Below are 16,905 nucleotides of genomic sequence, written 5' to 3'. Positions count from 1 at the left end.
TTCTACCACCAATAAATTTCAGGTTTACTGTGGTTAGTGCTGGTAACCTCAGCCTCGTTACACAATCCATTTGATACAACCTAATCCATTAGTAGTTATTTTCCCACTTAGGACCACAGCCGTTATTTCGCTTCTGACATAAGGACATAAAAATAGGCAGTGAAGAAAACTCAGGTGACAGACTCCACATCATAGAGGTCACAGTCAGAAGTCTTCAATGCAATAAACAGCATCAACAAAACCTAAATAAATCATAACTGACAGTGCAATAAATAAATAAATAAATAAATAAATGGTTCAAACACAGTGACACAATGGGAGTAAAGAAGAACAGTTAAATGTTTCTGAAGAGAGAGAAAGGAATTAAATGCCTAGCTGTACGAGCAGCAGAGATGACGACACCTGGTTTCCTGCTGATCTGTATCTCAAGACTATGCTCTCCTCTGGCTCTCTGATGTCTAAGCAACATGATTCCACATCAGATTCTCCCCTGATGGGGCATGAATCTTCTTCCTCCTCTACATGACCAACTATTTTCACAAAGCTTGTAGATGTTTATTATTTTTCTTGTATCTTTACCTTTCCGACAAGCTTAGATGAAATTATCTCCTACATCCAAAAATCTGGGGCCAGGGTTGTCAGGACTGTGAACCACTGATCAACAGACAGACAGACAAGTGCAGTGCATTTTTATAATTCTTGGTTGCTCAGAACAAAAAGGCTAAAATAAAAACCTGTCATTGAATCAAAGTTGGGCAAACCTGTTATTTGCAGGAATAAATGGAGGAGGGTGGGGTGAGGGAAGACAAGACAATTAAGTGGGACTGCACATGAAATAATTATGAGAGGACTCAGAGACAGAAAAGAGAGAGAGATTAGATATGGAAAAGGGGAAGTAAATTTTGAGAAGAAAAAGGTTGCAGTAGGAAAGGGAGAGGGCAATGGGGAAGGTAAGCTGGCTGATGAGAATAAAGGTGCTCAGGACCCTGTCAAGCCATCATTGTCATAGCCTCTGGTTCACCTCGCTTTTCTTCTGATTTGACTTCAGTGCTACAAAAAGGCTGCAAATCTGTATTACATTCAGAAGACACAGTTCACAGATGTCACTGTATGGAACCCAGTGAGAGTCAGAAAATTACTCAAAGACAGGACTAAGCTCAAAATCAGTGAGATTTGGGAGGGGGTTTAGGGGTTATTTATTTGTTTTCCTTGTTGTTCACACCTGACATCTTCCAGCTCATGCTGCTTTTGATTTATTTGGTAGGATGGGGAATTACTTACATGTCAGAGAAAGAAGCGAAGGAGGAAAATCATCCACTTTCTTAAAAATTACAGAGTGGAAATAGCATGCCTGTGGAGGCAGAGCAGAAGAGTTGCTTAGCTGCCATGTCACGATGTGCCATAGGAGGATACTGAGAGGGGAAGCCAGAAAACAGCAAGGAACCTCTTACTCTACACCTGAGAGCTAGAAAAGAAGAAAAACCCTACACCTAATGAAAATAAAACCTGCTGCCATGAGAAAACCAGTTCCTTGGAAACAACAGCAGGAGTCTGCTTTCCAATAGCCTGAAAGCAAAACTGCCACATCCACCCCAGAAATGGTCTGAATCACATTTACTGAGAGCAAAGAAAGGAGTTGCAGGCACAACAGGTAATGCTTATCCCCAAGCTCTTCTGTGACTCATCTTTTGGTACAGTTTTCATCTGAGTGATTCTCAGAAAACTTCTGAAGGTCACTAAGCTAAAAAAAAAAACAACCAAAAGAGGCAAAGGCATTTGCCATTTAAGTAATATCTTTCTTTCTTTGAGCTATTCCATACAAGAGAAGACACAGAGCTGCCTGCTTTCATTTACCAATAAACTATTAAGAGTAAAGAAAGTAACAGTTTTTATGAACTGAACATTCATTTTTGATAACGGACTTTCCATACAGGATGTAAATATGACATTTCAATATCTTTTTAATAAAAAAAAAGCTCAATCTCATCAAGCTGGGTGTTTGAATAACATCTAAATCAGTTAGACATCGGCCAAACTAGTGACCAATTCTTAATCATATTCAGTTTTCAGTAGGTTGAATCTAGAATGGCCTCATTGAGACTTTGCAGCAGATGAGTAATTCTCTTCTGCAGTGAGTCATGGTAAACCACGTCCAAACATAGAAGTCCCATTTCCACTCAGACAGAAATGTTGAATTCAGCCTTCACGGAGGGAGAGTGTAAGAAAAAGCCTCACTTTTACTGTGTGATTGCTGCAGTGAAAAAACAGGTGTTCATAAATGCTTCCTTCAGCAGCCTGAATCAGACATAGGTGAAGGTATAAAAGGCTAGACGATAGCCCAAGTGGATTTCCTGTCTTTGTCTGGAGAGGAATGAATGCGGTACTTATACCTGTGTCCTCAGTGTACCTCAGTGTAGGTACCTGCCTTGAACCAGACTCAGCAGAAGCTAGAGATATCTACTTCTGAGACTCTAACTGCTAAATCTGTACAGGTGAGATCTTGTAAATGAGATTAAAAACACAAACCCTATTTAAACAAACAAACAAACCCACTCCTACCTGTTCCATCCATATCTAACTGAAATTTACCATCTTGACCTTAAATTCAAGGCTTAAACAGCAATTTGAATACTGAACTAAATTAACTTTTCTTCTTGAGTTATAATCCAGTAAGAAGTGTCATTTGGTTCTGTGCAGCTTGTGCACACTCGGAAAGAGTTTTCAACAGAGCCATCAGGCTTTGCAATACAGTTTTACCCCCTTTAAAGTACTTGATTGAAGTTTGTTCCATCTGCATACTTGCAGCTCCCTCAGTTTTCTGCTTGCCAGGACTGGCAGCACAGACCTCCTCAGGTCATTCTCCTGACCACAGCCTGCCTCACATAATCCTCAAAAACATTCCCAGGACATGCTGAGCAGGGAATTTATATTGCACAGCCATGTCTCATTCACACACAACAGTCCTCCAGAAAACATGAGGCAACTTCAGGAAGAGTGAGCCCTTGTGCGGTTGAGTGTATGGCAAGTCTCTCAAGCTTTGCTTTCATCCTGGTCCCTGTGCTGTGGGGCTCTGAACTTCATCAGAAAAGGTTGCTATTAATGATTCAGCTCAGGGAACTCCAACTGATTTAAAGGAGAAAATGTACCCTTTGAAAAAGATCTGATGGGAACCTTCTCTTTCAAATCTCTCAAGACCTGCTTCTGCTGTGATATCCATCAGCCAAATAATAATGCTTACATGTTAACAGCAGTCAGGGACAACCCACATTACTTATTAAAGGTGTTTTCTAATGATTCAGAAACACCATGCTGGGCCCACAGATAATTTATATCATCTTGTGATATCATCTTCACCTTCCTTCTTGTCGTGGTTTAAACCCAGCCAGACAGCTCGTTCACTCACTCCCCCTTTCCTTCTTGCCCTCCCCCTGCTCCCAGAGGGATGGGAAGGAGAATCAAAAGAATGCAACTCCCACGGGCTGAGATAAGAACAGTTTAGTAACTAAGGTATAACACAAATCAGTACTGCTACCACCAATGACAATAATGATAATGGAAATAACAAGGGAAGAGAATACATCACCTCACCACCCACCGACCGATAACTCGCCCCACCCCAGGCTGACCAAGCACCGACCGATACCAAGTCCAACCCCGCAGTCCTCTAGCCCTTCCAGGTAACTCTCAATTACATCCTGGGCATGACGTGCTGTGCTATGGAATACCTCTTTGGTCAGTTTGGGTCAGGTGTCCTGTCTCTGCCTCCTCCTGGCTTTCCCTCCTCCCTGGCAGAGCATGAGGTTCACAAAGTCCTTGGTCAGGGTAAACATTACTTAGCAACAACTAAAAATATTGGTGTTATCAGCACTACTCCCAGGCTGAAAGTCAAAACACAGTGCTGCACCAGCTACTAAGAAGGAGTAAAAAATGACTGCTACTGCTGAACCCAGGACACTTCCTTTCTTACTCCCTCCTTCCTCTTTAAACCTATTTGTTATATTTTTTACAAGACCCTGTCCTCCTCTGGTGCTGGGGCAGCATGAGGTGCTAGTCAGATGGCACTAATCCTGCAAATGAAGTTCTGCACTGCTGTCTGAGGAGGTGTCTATGAATACACACTTATATGCATGTCTAAATGTTCACAGGCAAGTGTGCATACATATATATTAATATATGCATATACACACCTCCACACATACCTTCTCCATTCTCAGAAAAATTACCTGAAGCTTCCTACAGCTGAGTTTCCAAACACAAAATGAGTGACACTTTATTTACATTTTAAAATCTTAAAAATTGAAAGCAAACACCAAAATTCTTTTAAGTATTTTTTTGTATCTATCTGATGGAAAGAATATTTTGGTTGTAAGGGATAAGAATTACTTCTATTAAATACATGTAATTACATTACTTGAGAAATGAAATACACTTAGCCAGATCAAATAAGATATTACACATGTCAGAACTCTCTTTAAGGAAAATGTTCAAACACAAAACTTGTAATACTTTTTTTCCTTGAAAGTCAGACAAGGTAAAACAAAATGTGTCATCATTCTAAGTGAATTTTCAGAGTTACAGAATCACTGCTTGTTTTACTACCTCTATATACATTGTAGAATTGCTTACAATATGAAAGATGTTTACCAATAAAGTGGTAGGTAAAGCATGACAAGCTAAGTCGAAAATGGTTTTAGTGCTAGGCACAGGGGAGTTCTACTGCTCTGGATGACAGACAGCCCTCTCTGAAATCAGTTAGAGCTTTGCCACCATGACTTCAAGGCCACTGTGCTGAAACACAGACCAGGTTCTCAGTTTGATTATCTGGCTTGAGTACTTCAACAGTAACACTAGTGGGAAAATTTAACCTAAGCAATAATGAAATACCACTTCATTATCATGTTTGCCACATAGATCTTTCTGTATCCTGGCAAGTTTGCATGAGCAGATACATATTATGGATGGATTCTGGTCACATCTATACAGGTGACTCCAGTAAAGCCACTGTTGTATGAGACCTGCTTTACTGATCACACAGCAAGCTCATGGTTCATTCATGAGTGCAATACACTGTTCCATAGGCTGCTCCCCTACACAGAGCCTATTGCAGTCAAGACTGCAAACTTCTCCATTTGGATGCCCAAAATCAGTGCTTCTTTAAGAGGTTGTTGGTTACTTTTCTTCAGTGCTGAGTAACATCAGTTGAGATGCATGCTTTGGCCATGAACATAAAGGACAGCAGCACGGCCATTAAGACTGCAGGTGGCTCCTTGACAGTCTCCATCTTTGAACACAGTACTGCTTTCCTTCCCCACCTGAAAGCCCCTTAAAGGTTTCACATCCAGATGAACCCTTAAAGGTTTCACATCCAGGTGAATGTTACATTCGTGGCAGATTATTTAATAAAAGCAGCAGCATGGACCTGAAAAAAAAGTATTGTCTGGGGGTTACAACAGAGATTTAGAAAGCCTTTGGAACTGCCTGCTCACAACCCCACACGTTAGAGCAGCCTTCCTGTTCAACACTTCCAAAGACACCCTGGCACCCATAGACTTTGCCGACCCATAGGACTCTCAGCCACATACCAGCAACCAGAGGGAAGCAAAAGTGATGCAGTGGTTTGATACCATATGGAAGTTTCCTCAACAAAGCTGAATTCCCTAATGCCTGGAAAAAAACCCATGAGTAAGCTTCACACTGTCCAAACAGCATGAAGTTGTCTCCTAGAGGAAATACCTCTGTTCTGTGCTGCCTTTCAGATTCCCAAATAGCATTTCCTTTATCTGGTAACAAGGAGCATCCTCAAAAGTCACTGTTATCACAGGCCATATGAGAGAATATACAGGTCAGAGACAAACAATGTGTCAAGCTGAGTTATGCTAAACAGAATGCTATACTATAAATTAATATATTATATTAAAACCTTTGCTACTAGAAAGCCTCCAGACATCTTACTATGTCTCAGAACTGATCTGAAAGTGAGGATTACTCATTACCTTCTGCAAGTCAGGCTAACAAATCAGGTATGCACAGTAAAATGGCTTTTTTATTAGAAGCCCTCAACTGTCACATAGATTAAGCTGCTGCTCAGAGGACAGTAGTAGCCGCTGTGGTTGAGACACTCATTCTTAGCTCCTGTTTCAAGCCATTTGTGGAATTCTGGGAAACAGCATCAAAAGTACATGGCAGGAATCATTGCAATACGCTCAAATGAAAACTGGAACAGCTGCACAAAGTTGATATTTTAAAATAAATATTTTAAAGCTACAGAAATCAGATGTTAGGGAGTTAAAGTCTGGGAAGAAGCTTGAAAAAGCTGCTTAGAGAAAGGTCAAAGCTCACCTCTTTCCATCTGCTTTTTCTAGATATCTGTTTGCTTCTTGGACCACGCAGTGTGTTCACCACCACATCTCCTGGCTAAAACCTGAGCTGGGACCTTGGACCAATATAGTAGAAAAGCTCCTAACCAGAACTTATACAAGCTTCTTAAACCAGACTTGACATGCCTCCAGAATGACATGAACCAAGTGATATTCCAAAATATGTCCTGAAAAATCACTATGACCAACAGAAGTTACTTCAAAATTACATTATATGTGCACCTAGATTTGTAACTTGATTCAGATTGAATTAGGTCCCACTGAATATAGCTGAATAGACTCACCCTTATTTGCTTCATAAAGGACCTTCATCCTTTATTTGCTAACTCCTTGAGTCTGGGGAGCTTTTTAATAATCTACAGAAAGGAACAGATGCCCTTGTAAGTAGCAGGCTTTCCATATATTCTATGTCCATAACTCAGCTTCAGCACAGCTGAAGTATTGTCTTTACTGTCAAAAAATCCCCCAGTAAACTATCCTAAGAACAGATTCATCTATTCTTAGAGGCTGTGCCAGCTTCTACCTCTTTACACCATCAGAAGGAGGAAGAACCATCTCCTGGTGGCTTAGAAAGAAAGCCAGCCCCACAGATTCTCTGTCACTAGAGGGGTATTTGAGGGTGTTAGGCTTTCATTTGGAAATTTGAGGGTGTTACGGAGTCACACAGACTCCCACAAAATTCCCTCTGTATTATCTTGCAGTAAAGGCTATGCCCCCAGAGTTCATCTGCCTGCCAAAGGAGTAAGCCATAGGAAAAGGATTTATTTTATCCCCATTTAAACACACATGTACAACTATGTCTGTGCCACGCTCTGCTGCAACCAAGTACATGGGAAGAGCTGTGCAGTGCTTCCCTTGAGCACATATTGCCACAGGGGTGGTGAATGGCAAGCCAGGGCTGGGTTCACCAAACTTCCTTAAACTGGAAGAGGGATGAACCCAAACTGCCACAAGCAAGTCCCTGGGGTTCACCAGTCACCATTCTGGCTATCCTTTGTGTAGCTTATTTCAAAAGGTATTCAAAGAGGAAAAAAAGAGACCTATCCACTCGCAAAAGCTGATAAAGAAACCTAAAGGATACTAAAGTTTCCATGCAGTTCTCAAAGCTATGAAGGAAACTAAAGTTTTTATGTAGCCTCCCTAAGAAAAAAAAACATAATAAATGCCTACTATTTGGTGCAATGCAGTGTAATCCAAGGGCAAGAACTTTTGCTCTTCAGAATTATTTTTATAATGTCACCTCTGCCAGGAATGATTTAAGAGCTTACAGATAAAGCAATGAATTTCATCAGAAGCAGAGAGATCACCTCAAGTCTCCCTTTAGCTTCTCAATGAATAAAACACCCTCCCCAGCCCTCTTCAGCATCTCACTAGAATTGAATCCCACTCAGAAGTGGGACTTCAAAGGAAATTATTTGTGCCTCAGTCTAAAGGCCTTCTTTTAAAACTTAAGAGAATAAACATAAGAGCATTAAGCAGAAATGAGTTTGTTGACTAAGTTTTAGACAGTTTTAAAAGTGAAACTATCTTAAACCACGTATATCCAATCTACACCTCTGAACAGCTACTACTACACAGCACCACCATGCCTGCTGCATGGTAGAACAAATAGTACCTCACATTTCCAGAAAGTGAAGGCTGTCATAGCATTTAAGGTGTCTTGTATGTCAGAATTGCTTCTTGCCATTGCCAGGGGTTACCTGCATGTAGGAATCCTTTCTCTAAAACTTACACTTCTTCCAGTGCTAGATACAGCAGAGTATCATCTAAAAACTTCAATCAAGCCAATTCCAAAGGGATTTCAATACATATTTCCCTCTCTGGGGAGGGGAGATTCCTACTGAGTCTTATCCACCAGACACTACCTTCTCCAGTATCTATCAGCTCTTCTTAGTAAATACAAATAAATAAGCAAAGGAAAACTGAAGTTAGGAAACAATTTGCAATTCACTCCTTTAGTCAACAGACAGCAGCTGCTAAAAGACTATGTGAATGGGATCCTTCTTCATTATAGTCCTTCTGCATAGCTCCAGTAAGGAAAAGGAATCCTAAATATTGCACACATCCAGCCATGAGTCACCCAGAAAAGCGCTATGCTGGGTGGCAAGGAGCTGGGCTTGCAAAAGTCCTTTTGTCAGGTGCAAGGGTTCTACCCAAGTCCCTGGCATTCCTCAGGCACTGCTTCAGCTATTCTTCATGTAGCTTATTTTGAATATTTTTTTTCTATTCCACCAGGATCTTTTCACTTGGAGATGCTTGATCTGAAAAGACATATTGTACAAGTCTCCATAATCTCCCCACTCTCCATAGTCATCTTACTCTTACCTACAGAAAGCAGAGGAGTAGCATTGTTGGCTCTGGTAAGGAAGGCCTCAGCTCACACAGCACTTACATCTTCAAAGAGATATGTTAAAGAAAGAGAAACTCAGACTGGCACATGTTCAGGGAATACTGGTTAGAGGACTGAAGAAATGGAGATGCATCTTCTAAGGGGACACTATTACAAAACTACTTATTCAGCTTTAAAAAAGCAAAGATACACATCTTGAGACAGGGCAAAATTGTGCTACAAACACTTCAGGGAGAAAACCCAAAGGAACTTTCCAAGCTCACAAACAGTGTTGGATATGAAGAAAACGGTCAGTAAGAAATGAGATTTCCAGCTATCTGGAGACCAAAGTTTTTGGAACACTGGAAAAAATACCAGGAACAAAACACAGCCCCCCACTAAGTTTCCAAGATAGGGCTGGATGTGTTTGCAAAAGGTAATTATTTGCATACCTTCTCACAAGGAAATCTGCCTTAGTATTCTACCCACTCTTCCCAAGCTAGGAATAACATACAAACATTTCTAGGTAATGAGAGCACCCAAAGGCTGTTCTTTTTAGGAGAGCTATCTACACAGGGTATATTGACAGGCAAGGGATGAAATTAGTGCTCACTGCTGTATTCCAGGAGGCCTTGATCATTTCTTCTTAGCATGTAATTTACATATTAATACTGGAAATGCCATTTGTTTATCCACTGCATTATTATTCTTTGATAAGCATGTGTCATTAATGCATAGAAATAAGGATCTTCCACTTGTCTGCTAGCAAACATAGCCAGAAGTTATTGACGAAGGAGTCATACTCAGTCTGGTTCATGCCATAATGAATCACCTGCTTTATTAGCGGACACCTTTCCTTCTACAATGCCAAGGAGGCAGAGAAAGATCCTACTGCAGAGCTTGTACCGCTTACTGCATGCTGGGTAGTAACACAAGAAGACTTCCTGCTATAAGACCAACATACAGATGTGGTGGAATTGTGCTTATATGCTTCCTCCAAGCACCACCCTCTACTTACTAAGAACAGGAGTTAAAACCCAACTGTTAGGAAAATCAAGGCTTGGGAGGCAAAAAGAAAGTCTAAAACAGTAACAAAAGCACACTAGTGAAGCCTGAAACCAGGGCTAGCATACAGCTTGACAGAGCCACAGCCTTCCACTGGCAAAAGATCTGAGTCACAGCAAACACCTGAGTCCTCTGGCACAGGACAGCCTTTGGTCACCCAGTCAACAGCAAAGAACAGGGCTACTTCCATGCAACCAACAGAATAGATACAAACATAAATATTTTAAGACACTTTGGTCAGACTAAAGGTCCATTTGTTCCTGTAGCCAGTCTCTGGCAGTGGCTATCAGCAGATGCTACTGCCAGGAAACATGGCACACAGAGAGCCCTGTTGACCACAGCTCATCTTCCCAGCAAGCAGGTGTTTGAAGCTGCTCTGTGCCAGGGGACGGTTATGGCCTTTCTGCTCCAAATCCATCCAGTTCGCTCAATGTATTTCTACTTTTACATCTGATACATCATATGGCAATGGGTTCCTGAGCTGCATCACAGGCTGTGTGAAAAAGTACTTTCTCTTGACTTTAAGCCAGATGTCTAATAGCCCCATTACGCCGCCCAAACTGCACAGGCTGTGAGACAGAATAGTCATCCCCAAATGAACTGCACTACAAACATCTCAATAGTCTCTTTTCCAGGCTAAAAGTCATAACTCATTTAATCTCTCCCTGTGCAGAAGCCGTTTCAGATTTCTGGTTAACATTATTGTCCTTCTTTGTATCTTTTCTAACTCCAGTATACCTTTTTGAGATTAAGGGATCAGAAATGAGCTCCCTATTCAACACCCCATATAAGTAACCATGACAAAATGATATTTTTATCCTCATTCCTTTCCTTACAACTTCTAATATTACATTTGTCTATCAATTTGCATTGTTCATTATAAAAATTCATTTTTTCTCTTCAGAAAATTCTGTATAATAACTTCAATTTGTTATAGCTAATAGGAAAATTAGCAGTTTGTACATATATTTGGTGTTGTTTTTCCCAGGTGCATTACATAAGGTATATGGGCCCCAGACTTCATTTGCCATTTTTTATTTTACAGTCAATTAATATCAAGTAATCTTTCTAATGCTCTTTGCAGTCGATCTGAGTTTTAGCTGTTCTGAAATGTTTTGTCTCATCAAGCAGCAGTTGTGACCACATCACTCACCCCCCCTTCTCAGATCATTTATGAATACACTAAACAGCACAGAATCTGGAGCTGTGGACACTCCTCTCTGTTGTGAGACAGACATCATTTACTCCTACCCTGTGGCTTCTTTCATTTAACCAATTATGAATCTGTGACATCCTAATCTCATCAAGAGCCTTTTGTAAAAACTATTGTTGAAAGCTTTTTGGAAATTTATTAATTGCATCACTATTATTCACATATGCTTCAAAGAGCTAGAAGAGATTTGTGACTTCAGTCTACGAAATCTGCCTTGACTCTTCTCCCTTGTGTTGTATTTCACCTGCTTCCTCTTTTTTACCATTTGTTACAGCTTCTACTGAATTGTCCAGCACAAAAGTCAGAGGTACTGTTCCATAGTTTCTCTGCAGCCCTTTGAAAAAAAGACTGGTGTTTCATTTGCTACTTCCCAACCATCCAAAATAAAAATAAAAATAAAATAAATTAAAAAAAAAAAAAGAAAAAAGCACATTTTAAACAATAGGTTGGAAGCTACAACTAATTGTTGAGCTTACTCAGCCCTGAATTCAGTGGTACATACTTGGATCATGTTGCCTGATGTCATCAGTTTGATTCTTCTCTTTCCACTGACTTCTCTAAACCCTCTTCTGGTGTCACTTCATACTGAGAGAGTGCTTCAGACACACCTCCTGTAAAGGAAGATTTTACATTAGGACAACTACCTCAATTAATGTCAATGGAAATAATTCATTTTAAGATTAATTCCCCACTTTCACTGTGCTTCCTGTAAATCCCTTCTGCTGAGGTTGAGACATAGGTATCTTCATTTAAGATCAGTTACTCTAGCTCACATCTCTTCATTTTTGTACTTCCACTACCTTTAGAAAAATACTCGTATTCATATGAACTTTTCCAGTAGCTGCCTATTTCTGTGTCTCATGCTTAAATAGACTTTTTAATAATTATCAATGAAAACAGGCAGCTCATTTGTCCACATATGACCTGTTATACTGTCTCATGTTCTGCAGCATCCTATACATAAGTGTAGGAAATACTCCATCTCAGAAGATCTAACAACCTCAACGATGAAAGATAAAATCACAAAGAATAAATTCAAGACAGCTAGCGCTTTTACTCTTCTGTAAATTAGTCGCTCCACTCCAAAATAAACGGTATTTAAATTAGAAGGCCAGGCTCTATTATTTAGGCACAGTCTTAAATAAGGAAGGTTTATGTTTCTGATCTTGAGTTTATCAGAGGTCTCTGAAGACACAGCAAATGTTCAATACAATATTTATACTGCCACACGCTGTGATTTTTCCTGTCTGAGAGACCCCAGGGAATATGTCCTCTGCGCATCTGTAGTTATGAAAGTACTTAGGCTGCCATTTGTACAACAAACCAGTAGAAAGGAATGAAAGCACTAAACCATCCTTCTAAAACCACACAAAATACCCTGGCTGAAATTAACACCACCATTTCAGTGCTCACCTGCAGAAAGGAAACACGACATTATCTTCTCCAATGACACTTTTCACAAGGTATCAACATTGGATATTGCTTTAATGATGAAGCTGACACATATTTCTATTTGCAGTTCAGCATCCCCAAATATTTGTCATCAGTATTTGCTTCTTGTTACTTCAAAGTAAATATTTTCTAGTAGCATTATGTCTAGACATAATGGAAGTCTTACCCAGGCCTTTTAAAAAAATATGGTGGTGAGCTACTCAGACATATTTACAAGTATCTATTGAGAAGCTTTCTGACTCTAAGGCTTACATTGATATTTTATTTTATATACTGTTGTATAATATAAAACATTTTTAATTAGGGTCACCCCACAAGAAGTCCATGTGGGAATGAGTCGATTTGGAGCTGCCTGACTGCTCCTAGGCTCCCTGCCTCAGGCACACAATCCTCAAGCTGCATAACCAACTGGACCACCACCCAGGTATTATCAACTCAAAACTATCGTTCTACTCACACACAAGTACCTGACAATAGCAGTGAAAAAATCCCTCATGTACAGACACATATATTCACATATATCACTCTTACAACCCAACAACCAACATGTTGCTTACAGGTTTGGCTTGAGCTAAAGCCCTGCAGAAGATCTGCTCTATTATTACAGAGAAAAGCTATCTCGAAAGCAAGTAGAATCTGGTCACCAATAGTTAGTGCATGCCCGCATGCTTCTCGGGCAGCTCACAGGAAAACCACCAGACAGCAATATGACACCAATGTGAATGTCAGCAAGCTTATCCAGAAAGAGAGCATGCACTCAGCATCACTGGAATACAAGTTTAAGTGCTCACTTTGCCTGAATCACTACTAATCCTACTGGAACTATGTACGCAACTAAGGTCTAATTGCAAGAGAAGGGATTGTTTGATGAGGTTCTTAGACTTGTATACTTCTGGTCAAACCATCAACTGATGTAAATTAACACAGCTTCAAATTAATTAGTTAAGTGATGCTGAAGGTCTGGCTCCTGCTATTTGTGTGTTTTAGAGGTAAGGTAATAGAGACAAAGAGATTTTGTATGAGAAAGTTGTCTCTCTACATATTAGAATTCTTGTCAGCACACTAATAGCTAAAGTAGGTTGGTAAGTTGTAAATTATTTTTATTTTCACTAAGTTATTTTTATGGCTGTTAAGGAAACTAATTAAGTATGGGTCAAATGTCAAACTTTTATCCTGGTATTTGAAACTGATTAAAAGATAAAAAGGTAGAGAATTAGGCATGCAAACGGTGAGAATTTAAAAGTCATTGTAGGAGGACATTTAATATATTTCAGTTGTTAGTAAACAATCAAGACATGATTTTCTGGGAATCTATTTGGGCAAAAATGTTGAGGTGCATCAAGTCTGAAGATGGTTTGAGGAATTAAAAGGATGTATGTACATAAGCAGATAGTTAATTTCTAAGACAAAGGAGCACTGGAACACCCTGCTTTTAATAAAAGCAAGCACTGCCACCAGCTGTCCTAAATACACCTGAAGAGCAGCTTGAGCACTTTAAAATGAGCCTCAGCTGAAAAGCAGGAGAAGCTCGCCTCCTTTCATGGAAAACGTCAGTTTTAGCAGTCATTGCTAAATCACAAGTCAACACTAGAGCACCTCTGCTATGAAGACAGGTTGAGAGACTTGGGTTTGTTCAGCCTGAAGAGAAGGCTCAGGGGACATCTTAAAGCATCTTCCAGCACCTAAAAGGGGCCTAGAAGAAATCTGGAGAGGGACTTTTTACAAGAGCATGTAGTGACAGGACAAGGGGGAATGGCTTTAAACTGAAGGAGGGTAGATTTAGATTAGATATTAGGAAGAAATTCTTTATGGTGAGGCACTGGAACAGGTTGCCCAGAGAAGTTCTGCATGTCCCATGCCTGGAAGTGTTCAAGGCCAGACTGGACAGGTCTTTGAGCAACCTGGTCTAGTGGAAGTGTCACTGCCCATGGCACAGGGGGATTGGAACTATATGATCTTTAAGGTCCCTTCCACCCCAAAGTGTTCCATGATGCTATGAACACTGTCATCTGGGTTTGGCTTATTTTTTAATACAAAATGGCTACCCAAGTAGCTCATTATATTTATGCTGTAACAGTATTTTCAACTGCCACCACTTCGCTTTGTCTTTTCCAATCTTCCAGAAACTGATATCCCCCTCTCTTATGAGACATAGAATACTACAGAAAAAGTTTTGTTTGGCTCCAAAAGGACAAATATAACAAAATTGACTGCCACATCCCAAATACATCATTAGAGCTAATGCAAGCCCACTGCCAGGACACCCACAACTCTTATCTGATACTATTAAGTCTCACCAGTGTTCTTCAGCTGAGGACTTTCAGCATTGTCACTGGGGTAATGGTTGGACTTGATGATCTTAAAGGTCTTTTCCAACCCAGCTGATTCTATGATTCCACAAGTTCTTCATATGGCCTGAGCTACAAAACAGAGGTAAAGCCATAAGCCAAGTGCTTGTTTCAAAGTACCTTGTGTAGGAGCTGCCAGAAGGGGAAATGCGTCACAGCATATGACAGTCCTGAAATGCAGTGGAGAGAACATTTCTTCTTTCAGCCTTCTCAGCACATGAGGACACTCAAGGTTTTCCATTTTTACTTCCTTCCTCCCTCACTCCCTTTCTTCCTCCCTCTACTTCCCTCTGCTGTAAAATCTCTGTGGGCTGGACCACAAATACTGTGTATCTATTCAGAGAAACCCTTTGCAGCTGCAAGTGTTGATCTGGGAGAAGCAGCTGAGTGTGAAGCCAAGCAATAGTTCTTTTAGTAAATTTTCTCATCCTAATTGACGCTTCTTCAGGCACAACAGCTTCAGGAGATGAAGGAGTCTTCAGTACTAGCATTTATACAAAACATTTTGTTCCCCACTGACCTTTAGTCTTGTATGTCTGTGGAAGATGTATGGTATATAATAACAGCAGTGCTCAGGGAAGTTCAATCCAGCCAGTCACAGTTTATATGCAGGTAAATGCATTTTATTAAGTGTAAGCTTTCATTTTCTCTCATGGGTTCACAGATGCCTCACATGACATTTTTCTAAGGAGAAAATGGAACTGAATGATCTTTCAAGAAAAGAATCCCATAAAGCTCACAATTAACTCAACACCATAGCATGCAGAACCCAGGCCTGAAAGACAACTTAAAATCTTCAACATAAGATCAAAAACTACTACAAAAGGCTGCATTTTTAAAAAGAAACGTTCTCTTCAGGAGTCAAACTGTTTCACAAGTTGACAATCTTCTTTGTTTATAACCAGTAGTTTCCCTTTGAAGCAACTTTTCACACGGAGATCTGATGGAATAACTCAACATTAAAAACCAGGAAAACTAGTAATTATAATTATTATTTTGAGGGTTACAAAAATACAGTCACAGATAAATATCTCAAGTTGTGCACTAGAGAAATTAATAGTCTCTGTCTTATAGCTGATATATGAGAGAGCAAGTGAACAAAAATACACAGGAAAGCAGTGCAATAATAAGGAAAAAGAAATCCATTAATTAGCATCCTGTTTCATGAGTCACGTATAAAGAAAGAGCAAGTCAACCAAGTATTTCTAAAAGTTCCCTCTTAAACTGAAGTGTGGTTACATTTGGGCAGGGACATTTGAAATAGGATGCACACACGCTGTCAGCACCTGCCAAATGCAGCCTCATCATCTGGGAACAGCACAAGATGGAGAAGGAAGTAAAATTACAAACTTAATCAATGTTGCCTACAAAACAAAAAGCACTGGTAAGTAAATCAGTGAGATGACTGAACCATATGAGTATAAACATACAGTCAGACAGTGAGGGGTATCAGCAGAAGAAAATTCTTGGCTTTTTAACATTACTGTCATATTGGATGCCGCAGCTGTATTACTTAGCTAAACTTAAAATTGCATGCAAACACATAGCAAACTTAAAGCTCAAGTTCTCCTTAAAGTCAGACAAGAAGTGGTGTTCAGACTTTTCATTAGGCTGCTACACAGAAGTGAATTTCATACAAAATTTATATCATATCTATATATCCATTTCTCCTGCATGTTTGTACCCAATGCAGAGCACTTTGTGAATAATAGAGCTTCCCAAGCACACAGGTGCTCTGCAGCTAACTCACAACAGACACTCCTGTGTGGAATGTGTGATGAAATCATGGAGTTATTTCTTCAACATTAGTTAACAGCTCTCTGGTGCAAAACACACACTTGTAGTAGGTTGCTCATAGTATCTATAAGCCAAAGTCATCAAGAGATCCATAGCAGCTATTTAAATGCTAAATAAGAAAAATTTCATATTCATCAGTTAAAAATACAAAGATTAAAGTGTAAAGAAAGAGTCACTTTTTTGACAGATGAAAGAATTTGAAAACAATTGCTGAGACCCTTACTTTCGTCTTTAGCACCTCTGCCTTTAGTTCAGCGTTAGACTCACAAAATTTTACCTTTGTTTTTAAAGGTGATGGTGCTTCAGAAAAAAACAAATTATCTG

The 16,905-nt window shown here is 39.9% G+C and overlaps 1 long non-coding RNA gene across 1 annotated transcript; it reads right to left on the bottom strand.

Moving 5' to 3' along the window:
* Positions 1-1,104: 1,104 nt before the first annotated feature.
* LOC133272849 (uncharacterized) lies at positions 1,105-15,943 on the bottom strand. Its single transcript, XR_009744586.1, has 3 exons — positions 14,905-15,943; positions 11,487-11,595; positions 1,105-1,741 (listed from the first exon to the last, which is right to left on the bottom strand). It is a non-coding gene; the product is annotated as an uncharacterized LOC133272849 (long non-coding RNA).
* Between the last annotated feature and the right edge of the window lie 962 nt (positions 15,944-16,905).

The sequence above is a fragment of the Pezoporus flaviventris genome, unplaced genomic scaffold (assembly GCF_033815535.1).
Source record: "Pezoporus flaviventris isolate CSIRO_AGI_PZ_B2104156 unplaced genomic scaffold, CSIRO_AGI_Pfla_v1 ptg000031l, whole genome shotgun sequence".
NCBI lineage: Eukaryota > Metazoa > Chordata > Aves > Psittaciformes > Psittacidae > Pezoporus > Pezoporus flaviventris.
This window is presented reverse-complemented; position numbering and strand designations above follow the sequence as displayed.